The sequence below is a fragment of the Homalodisca vitripennis genome, chromosome 5, assembly GCF_021130785.1.
Source record: "Homalodisca vitripennis isolate AUS2020 chromosome 5, UT_GWSS_2.1, whole genome shotgun sequence".
Classification (NCBI taxonomy): Eukaryota; Metazoa; Arthropoda; class Insecta; order Hemiptera; family Cicadellidae; genus Homalodisca; species Homalodisca vitripennis.
Window position 1 is genome coordinate 127,960,725 of NC_060211.1, and position 11,075 is coordinate 127,971,799.

Consider the following 11,075-nt stretch of genomic DNA (forward strand, 5'->3'; position numbering starts at 1 on the left):
ACTGCCTGTTTTATTCATTTATATGCTAGATATAGTAGCATTTTAAAGTCACAGTATGTCATGAAGTGATTTCAATCAAAGGCACAAGTTGATATGTGTCAGTTATATCTTATTAATGAAAAGAGATGAGTACTGATTTTATAGTTGGGCATTTTCACTGGTTATTTGACTGCCCATACAATATTTTGAGAAAGAATTGACAAACTTTAAATCTTGCATGAAGCTTTATACCTGTGTAGGCAACTATTGAATTCAATAATGGTACATGTACCTCCATAGATTTGGCTGAGCGTTGATGAAGCATATCACCATATCGAAGCATATCATTGAGAGGATATCTCGAAAACAAATCAAGCTATCGATTTCAAATATTATATATTTTGCTATCATTAACACGTTCGCTACCGAGCGCCGCATATGTGCGGCGCTGCGGTCTTCCGATAGACTATCGGTTAAAAATACGGATCTTTACTAGAAGACTGAGAATAATGTGTGTGACTTTCACTACAGACCACAAGAAATTTTAATTTAAATCCATATAATACACTTTTAAAATAACCTTAATTTAACATACCTTTGTGATTCTACAGATTTTTAAAAATGTTTTGAGCCTTTTTACGGCGCCGCAGATGTGCGGCGCTCGGTCCATGGCATTAAAAACTCTAGGTTTTTTGAGAACCAAGTGCGATGACAATGCATATATTCACATTATTTTAAGTTCAAGGCAATATTTATAAAGTAAAGCTAAGTTTGATGGTAAGTGGTATCTTTCCTCAGACAGACATCTATATGCACTTCCTATTACAAAAAGTGTAGAACATTCTAGTGAAAAGAACAAAGGCAAAAAATACCAAACTTTTTACAATATAAAGCATAGGCTATAATTGGACAATCAATTGTATAAAGTAGGCGACACTGTTACAAATGTGTACATTTACAAAAAGTAATGTTATTAGCCTATTACGCCCAAATTAATACTAAACTGACAATTAGTTTATGCATCTCATAAATTGTTTGGGCCTACTTTTCATGAAATTTGTTGAAACAAATTGGCATACATAGGCCAATTAGTTTGTTGTCTTTGTCCTTGCAAAACAGAACAAGCGTAGAAAGTGTCCTTTCTCTTCTGTTGTTCAACTCGGCAAATTTTGCATCTCAGTCTTTTTTGAACTCTTACGGGTAAGTGACCTCCTGAGGAGCTAGCACGGAAAAGGACGTTGCACTTGTTCCACTTGAATAAAATGTTTAATTATCACGTCCCTATAGCTGAGGTATGTCATCTTGCCACTTAGCTTCGAAAAAGATGTAGGCACTGTTCCAGAGTGCGATATCCATGAGATGAAAGAATATCTTCATATACCAGCGTAGGGATTTCCTTGGACTGGAATAGTAAGATAGCATTTGATCACTTTTGTCAATTGCCACCCATTCCTTTGTTATAAGCTACGATCATAGAAGGCTTCTTCGTAACTGTTCCTCTTTTGTTTGTGGTGTCTGTCATGTCAGGCCCATGTGCTGTAGAAATACTTAGCACATTACGTTTGTCCCGCCATTTCATGACGGTTACTTCGCTTTTTTTGCCGGCTGATAAATTTCACCCCTCTTCAAGTTAGCCTGAATAACTTCTTGTGGGTTACCTGACCTGCCAGCTTGCAGGGTCCCACATATTTTGGTTTGGTTTTTGAACAGGTCTTCAGCTAGCTCAACGCTATTGTAAAAATTGTCTAAGTAGACAATATGGCCTTTGTGAAGAAAGTTTTGCATTAGTTTCATCACCACCTCATATGTGTGACCCTTTCCTTGGTGTTGTAAGGTTCCTTTGCCTTCATAAATGATTACGTTTAGAATGAATCCGTCTGATCTACATAGTTCATACAATTTAACTCCGTATTTGTGAGCCTTGTTTTTTAAGTACTGCCGGAATGATAACCTTCCCCGAAACAAAACCATCGCTTCATCGAGGGGACAGTGATTTTCCGGGTTTGTAAGTATCGTTAATATTTTGTAAGAGATGATGTAACACTTGGCTACTTTTGTGCATTCTGCCATCAGTAGGATCTGTTTCAGAATCATAAAAACACAAACATTGTAGAATGGTTTCATATCTATTGCGAGACAATTGTATTGCCAAATATGGTATGTCCGTATAATGGGTCATTTGACCAATAGTGTTTCAGTGTGGGAAAGCCTAAATTGCCCATAAGCATGGTTAGGCCTAAGAACTTTTTTAGTTCATCTCTTTGGTAACATTGACCCATTTGTTTAAGAAGTGAATATTTAGGAAGAGGGTTTCCTCGGTAGACTACAGCTCGTTTGTTTGTCCAATGGACAATTTTATCTAAAAGACAATCGTCAAAAATGCTGCTAAAAACTTCTACTGGATCATTAGTTTGTAGGTTGATTTTGCTCCTACCTGTACATTTCAAACACGTGTGGATGATTGTTTGTATCTTTCCAGATACCTTGCACATTATCGTAACGGTCATGAACAGCGTTGACAACAAAACTGTACATTAGGATCGAGATTTATTACGTTACCTTCATTATTATTATATCCATCAACTAGTTCCATGTGAACATCTTCTTGCACATAAGGCAATTCTACTTCACCTTCAACATCATCACCATTTTTGTTTATCTCAACCGAACTTGATTCAGTATCAGAACAATCAGAGGGAATATAATCACTTCTCACCTCCTGAAGAAAACAAACTAGATTCACTGTCACTCAGAAAACGATCGATTTCACTGTTTGTGCTAATAAACGATCTATCTCTGTTACGCTTCATTGTCAAGATAAACAAAATAAACAACTCACAAACACAGTTTGGCGACTACAAACATTGAGGTTAGGCCTGTTTGGTGTTTTTAATGTAAAACATATGGTAGTTTAGTCAGCTGTTGTATGACGTCACTAATTGTCAGATCCACAGACCAAGTGCCTCACATATGCGGCAGACATCCCTGTAGACTGTTACGAAATGATCAAGGCTTTAAAATAGACTGCTACTTTTTGTCAACCTATTGCATTATAGGAGAACACAGCACCGCAAATGTGCGGCGGCAGTCTATTTTAATGAGACCAAGCGCTGCAAATGTGCGGCGGCAGTCTATCGGTGGAATCCAGCGCCGCACAATTGCGGCGCCTAGTCTATATTTATGGAAGATTTTTAACATTGTGTTAGTGAATGTGTTAAGAGGGCTGGCACCATTACTCGTATGTCTATATTTTGCATGTAGGCCTAATTTTATTTCTACATAGGCAGCATTCAAATTGATGATTGTGTATGTATGATTTGATTTGTATTACACCAATAACACAAATAAAAGACACTTTTTAATTTGTAACGCCAGTGTCATGACAGTTTGAAGGTAATCTAAGCATATTTAATTACAATAATGCAACACTAATATCAGTGCTAAGGTATTAATTTACCAAAATGATGTTATATAAAAACATATAAGATCATACTTATGAAATATCAATACTGCCATTTGGATTTAGTAGCCTTAACCACTGCACCAGTGCATCACACAATATCATAATTATCTTATTGTACATATATGTATACTCAGGAAAGTAATAGAAATAGTTCTTTACATTGTCAGTAGTTGGAACTTTAGAAAACTAGCTTAGAAAAATTAACATTTTTAAGAGATATTTAATTTTAAGACATTAGTTTAAATGTTATGTCAAAAGTTATTTTGTTCTTGGTTCTTGTAAAATGTATCTTGAACATTTCTAAAGTGTTATTTAATTCTTGAAAATTTTTCTCTAACCACTTTTTTACTCCTCTTAATAGATATAAGATTTCTAGAATTTCCTAAGTTGCAACAGATATCATATTAAACATATCTGTGTACAGTGTGAAGAGGTTTTCCCTGATAGTAAGTAAAAGTAAATCTTTCTATATCCAATTTCAGTTTTATACATAAAAGCACGCCTTAAACTATTTATCAATGTAGTTTCTATCATTGTTACAGTAGTTATTATACAAAGTGGCTAACTTTTCAAAACACTTTATAGAAAAACTTACCAGTGATAACTTCATTGAGTTTTTCAAATCAACATCTCTTTCCAAGGGCTTGGTTACATTGTACGTGCAGGAACAGTACGAGTTGTAGGATATTGTCAGGTCTGAGCTGTGTAATACTTGATCAAACTGATCCTAGCTGAACTGCTGTTTGTTGTTCACTTAGGACAAGAAGCTGAGTAAACCTCTCATTGCTCTAAATCCTAAAAGGATCTTTGTACTTGCTTCTGGAGTGAAAGAATATTCAGGATGGATTGTATTAGGAGTAAAGACCACCTCCTGTTGAGATTCCACAAGGAGGGATAATGGGCACAATATCAGTCATGTCACCTTGGAAAAAGGAATGGCTAGTTCTGTTCCAGCCACCTCCCATTCAAAGTGGGTAAGAGACAATACTCACTCACGTTTAAGCTAGCAATAGCCTTAAACAATAATGAAGCTCCCTCCATCCCGTCATTCTCCACAGAAAACTAGACCTATCAATCAACTCGTTTACCCCAATATCTCTACTTTTTCAATTAGTGATGAGCTGCTCCTGGACATCCATAAGATTTCACAGATGTAGGTGACACATTGGTTTTTGCTGTACCCGGTGTAGGACCAACTGGAAGATATAATAAACCTGTCAGAAGTGAACCCTCCTGGGGGAACTGCTTAGTGTTAGTGTCAAAAAACTGTACAAGTATGAGGTTTAGCACAGACACATAAGTTCAAATGTGACAATGGCATGTGGTGGTCGAATGGGTACAGCAGTTCACAAGATAACAGTCTGGCAATGATGAACATGGCTGTTCCTTAGATGGGTGTCCAATACACATTGAGTGATACTGTCCTTGCCTGTCGTCAACTATGTAGTCACGTTTATATGATTGGTTCAAGTGTAAGTTTAGAGGGGCCTCTCAGCATTACTTCAAGAAAATAAGACCTTAACTCATATGTTGATTATTTGTTTCCTTTTACCTTGAATTGGATGCTGAAGTTTTATACTTTGTCAATTGTTGCATTTTCACCATTAATCTCTCACATCAGGCAAAGGGCTTCTACTGATTTAACGAAACTTGCACACAAAAACTGAATAGCGGAATGATAGAAGCTCACAGTTTGTGGTTCCTCAGTATTGTTCTAAATGTTGAAAACAGTCACAGAAAAAAAAAACACAAGACAATTGTTATGGTGTTTGTGATAAGGCAATGAACCAACAAAATGTAGTTAGTGTTGATGTAGTGTCAGAACCGGTCAGACCTCTTATCTATATTAAAGTCTTTGTATCTTTTACATTATTTGTGTGTAAAAATAGTTATTGAATGTTAAAACAATTATATTCATTAAGCAAGTCTTCGTGTGCGACATGGTCCAAACCATATTTTTCCAGGTATCTTGTGAGAAGGGGTAAAGAATTACGTAAATTAATTCAATATTAATAAAATACTCGTTCAGTTTCATGTATCCATTGCTTAATACAAAATTTTATTTAAATTTTCAAGATATAATACAATATTTCATTCATCTTGATGTTCTTCAAGTCATTAAACATGTAATAACAACAATAATGAATTTTTATATGTTGACTTGGTTATTTAATTGATAGGTACAATGTATTTTTTTTAATCTGTAGTTTTTCTAGAACTACACCCATAAAAGATCATTTATGACCATAAAAAATGTTGATTGTAAAATTGTACTTTTGAAATTTTGTGAAGTTTTATAATTTGGTTGGTAACGCTTAAAAAGACAATTGTTTCAAGTAGCTTTAGACACAATAAAGATCTGTTTCATGAACCAAGAACTAAATATTATAAGAAAAAAATTTGATCTCTTTTCTTTGTTCTTAAGAGTTGTAGAAGCTTGTTGTTTGCATAACCCTTGTCAGCGAACGTTTATCGACGATTGCTAATACATCTCATGATGCCTTCCTGAACTCATACCCATGCCTTTCTGATGTAAATCATAAATATAAACAATGTTAATGGTTAAAAATTAAGCAGCCTTACTCTCCTATTACTTTGTTTGTCTAGAGGATATAGTAGGATATGGGTTCTTACGGAGATTTTGAACTTTTTATTAGTTAAAGGATAACTCAGTTTTTACTCTGACATTTTTTATCAATCAGTTTTGACATTTTAATATGTGTTAATAATTAAATCAATAAAATATATAAAGTTAATCTATCAATTTCAACTTCCGAACTGAAAATAGCTTATAACCTAATAGAGATTCAAGATCATACATAGATTAACCCTTTGGGTACTGGTAAATTTAAATTGTCTTTCTGAGGGATACAAGTGATTCTATCTGGGCACTACTAAGAACATTTGACCCATTTTAGTCCGTTGTGCACTTTTTTTACATTATTACCTGTAAAGTTCTTAATATTTTAAAAATTGTAGCCCACAATAAAAATTCTTTGGCACCACAATAAATAGTATAAAATTAAGCAAATAAAAACTAAAAAGTTATACAAAATAATGTATTTACCATAGAAGAAAAAATGTATTTTCTATTTTGGTGTAGAAAAACATTGCCAACCAAATTCTTCAGCATAAAACTAATTATTTCACTGAATACTATAATTAAAACTATAACAAACACACATTTTTAATCATTTTTATCGAAAAACACTTTTTGATATAGGTTTTGAATGGCTTGTATATTTGAACCAAATAAACAACAATGAAAAGATAACTATATTACTATTTGTTTTTATTCTTAATTTATATTTTCTCGTGATCGTATTAATACTAAATACGATCAATTTGACTAAAAAATTAATAATCCAAAAATAAAATACAAAATGTCTGGTTATCCGGACGTTAATATTTCTTGACATTTACGGTTGCGTTCGTTTAACAGTACATTATTAATGCTCAACACTTCTCCAGGATGTTAGTGCTCAAAGGGTTAAGTGTAAATTTAGTATGATATCTTGGTTTCTTAATTTTAAAGATTACTATTGTTTCTTTATAATGTGACATTTGTATTTTTATAATAACCTGCTTTATATTGTGCAACATATTTGTATCACTAATAGACATAATAATAATATACTGTATAGGAAGTGTGTATTTTTAAACTGATATTTTGAATCAACGTCAGTATTTGTCTAGACTTTAACATAAATTAGAATAGCTTTAAAAAAATTACATTATTTTATTATTAAATGTTTGATATAATACTATACAACAAAGCTTAAAAAATATCTCTACAAGTTATTCAATATGAGAAATAAAGAAAACAATATTACAGCTTTTATTGAAACTGTTTGTGTAATTAAATATTTCTAATACAATTTTATTTACTAAATAGTCTTATTACAGTAGTGGTTTTAGTAGAAATGTAATTTTTAATATTATGTCTATTTGAAATGAAGGTTCAGAACATATCTTTATGAAAATATGTTTAAGAATATGTTTTTCTGGGGTAAATATTTTTGTAACAAAATTGTAGTAAAATTTATTTTAGTAAATAAATACTCAAAAGATGGTAGTAGTAAGTTCAGCTTCACACGTATAATAGTTTTTATTCAAGAGACCTGGTATTTTTGTACAAGTTTAATATTTTAAACCTTTATTGATGTATACTTTTAAATAAAAATTTTACCTGAAAGTATGTATAGCATAAGTATTCTTAACATTGGGGCCAAAACGTGGCAATATTATATTGTACTGACAATAAATTAAGGTATTATTTGTAGTTCAGTATTTGTGTAGGAATTTATTGAAGTGCATTTACACTAACTGTTTTAAAATTAAACAATAATGTTTCAAGACGAATTCTTCCCAAATATTTTCATATAAAGAAATAAATATATTTGTTGTGCATGTCAGTATTAAACATGTACATTAGTTAGCTGTCGAAAAATAATGGGGGTTGAGTAGAGATAGCAGTGTGAATTGAAAGTGATTTCATGATAGAATAAATATTTTATTTGGAAAACATAAATTAAGTTCACTAATTATTAAAAATGTATGAATAAACTATTAAAAAATATTATATGCAAGTTGTATAAGTGGTATTTAAACTCTACTTTATTAGTTGATTTAACCCTCTTCCACCCAAACTCTACTAAATTGCTCTGGGCTGTCACCATATATCAGTTTATTAAACTAATTTCTTATAAAATAATTGATTGGAAGTAATGTTTTCGTTAGCTGAATATTTGTACATATTGTGTTGTTGCATAGGAGTAATATGTGAAACATTTTGTTCGTCACTCCATTAACAATATGACATTTCAATATACAAAATAATTGTTTTTTTGGATTTTTTTATGAAAAATAAGTAAAGATTTAACAATAAAAGTAAATAAATGTAAATCATAAGTTTTGTGTAATTTTTATCATAAATTAAGGTTAATGTAAATTCTAATTTTCATATGTACAAGAAGAAACTTTACTTTGATATAAAAATTCAAATTATTATTTTTACATATTTCACACAGTTATCATCCTACTAATTTTTACCATAAACCAAATCATAGAGAATTTAATAAGGTTTACAACAATGCATGACATATAACAGTTCTTTTTAATGAGATGTAACAATTATTAAAATGTGAATGTTTTCTTGCACCGGAGTGGCTGGAATAAATCAGCTTCATACCACCAGATGTGTGCTGGAGCATTTTGACTGGAAGAGGGCTTAATTTGACTTCTAAATGCTTCTAATTTGGACTTCTAAATTTAACAGTAAAATTATTATTTGTTCTACCAACTATTTTACATTAACAAAACTTCAAACCAGTAACTAACTAGTCTTAAGTTGTCTTACCCATGTATTTACCTATATTAATGTTTGGTTATCATATACTCAAAAGTATTAAAATAGATTTATTAGTATTGTGTGCCATGTAAACATTTTATAGACTTGTTTTTTTATCATTTCAAATGAACTCGTATTTTCTTGTAATTTTCACCTTGGCAGTTCCTGATGTACAGTAAATAGAATATTTAACGTGTTAAATATTTTTCTGATGACGATAAAAGTAGTATTAGATTATTAATTATAGTGACCTTTTATATTCACCATTTTGAAGTGTCTACTGGTAATTTGAATCTCACGTTTAGTGTTTGTATTTAATTTTTCACTATTTACCTATAGGCGTGATCATATTCTAGACTATCATAGCTTGCTCTCTTATAAATATGGAAGAATTGTATATACACATTCCACAGTAACTTGTAAACAAGCTATTTTAAAGTACGTAACTTTAGAGACAAAGTTATTTTTAGAAGTGTTTGCGCAGTTTCAAAACTAAGATTATTGGTATTAGACCTTGGTTTAGTGAGTCAGTGTGAGCATTGTGATAGATATACTTAGTTGTGTTCTGCTCAGTTCCTTATAGTAAACTAACTTTTGTATTTGTAAGTAATGGTATAGCTAGAGAATCATATGGTATTACAAAACAACACAAAATCAAAATTTCTATCTCCTATTATGCAGACAGAACATTGTCACTTGCTAGAGACCGAGTTTTCAGGTGAAGGATATTTATGAAGAAGGATGAGGATAAATTGTAAGATATGTAACAAAAACACTTTTGAAAAGTGGGATTGAAAAAAGGCCAAGAATGTATGAAAAATAACAATTTTGTATGGATTTTGAAAAGTACTATTAGCATTCCATTCTATTCTACAGCATTAGCATTTCAGACCAATCTTACTAACGCAGGGAATGCTGCAAAGAATGTCTCATATAAATAATTAACTCTAAAATCTTAGTTAGCAACTATGTATACAAACATCAATTAGAAATAATTTGACTGTACTCTTTGAATATTTACTCAACTATTTCTTTTATTAATTTACTTTTCTCTTACTGATGGAGCAAGTAAGTGCTTTGAAAAATAAAATACAAAGGTTAGTGTATCCTAAAATGCATAATAGTTTGAAAATAATAAGTTTGTTTTTAAAAATTGGAACATTGTACATGAGGAACAAAAACTAAATATCCAGCAGTTGGTGATTCAACCAACTAAACAAACGCTTAGTTCAATGAAGTAATGTTCTCTAATATGTCCGTACAATTTATTACATAAATGTTCAACTAAATTATGTGGAAGCGAAGTACCAAAAAAGAACTGCCTTTATATCAGTAAACTATTTCTCATTATTATATAATTTCCGATCCTGGGGATGGCTGACTAATTTTTACATGGTATCTAATTTGTTGAAATATTTTGTTACTGTATAATTTAAAACTTGACTCATCTAGACGTGTGTTTTTATTTTTTTAATTAATCTAGAACATCCTTAACATGTTCATCATTACAAAATTGTGAGATCAATATTTTGTATTCTCTGATGTGCAACACACATAGTATGTGCCGAATTTAATAAGCCCCAAAGTGCCCCAATGAATGTGCACACTTTCTTTACGTACATATTTAATTTAAAATAAAATTGTGGTTTTGCAACCCCATTCTTTTCCTACATACAGAACCCAAGAATTTTAAATGTATTTCATATTTGTATAAAATATTTTGTACAATATTAATGAACATTATTGAAGCATTCCAGACATAAAGTAGGTTCTCCCCTACATCCTGTGCAATACATCTCACATTTTGGTACCCCTTGACATGCAAGGAAAATCTTCCAAATTATGTTGATATACACCACAAACCATCATATAACTCATCCAATATAATAAAGGTTCTTCCTACGAAATGTTACCATCATAGTTTTATGTAGATAATAATAATTATAATAGACTAGCTTACCCTGCGCGCGTTGCTACGCCACCAACTAAAATAAATTTGAAGGAAAATATTCAATAAATTTGAAGGAAATATTCAATACACACATATACAATTCATTTTGAGTCACCTTATTGATTTTGTTCATTCCGAAAAAAATTGTGACATTGCAGCGTTTCGATTTAAATTCGATATTTATTGAAGGGCTGTGGGATACACAATATTTCTTGTTTTTCCATCTGGTGCGTAAACAAATCAATCAGAAGGTTTTCCAACGCGTGAGCAAGCCACATAGAGCTGCCCATGTGAGAAGCATGGATTCTCCAAATTCAATCCACATACTTGCA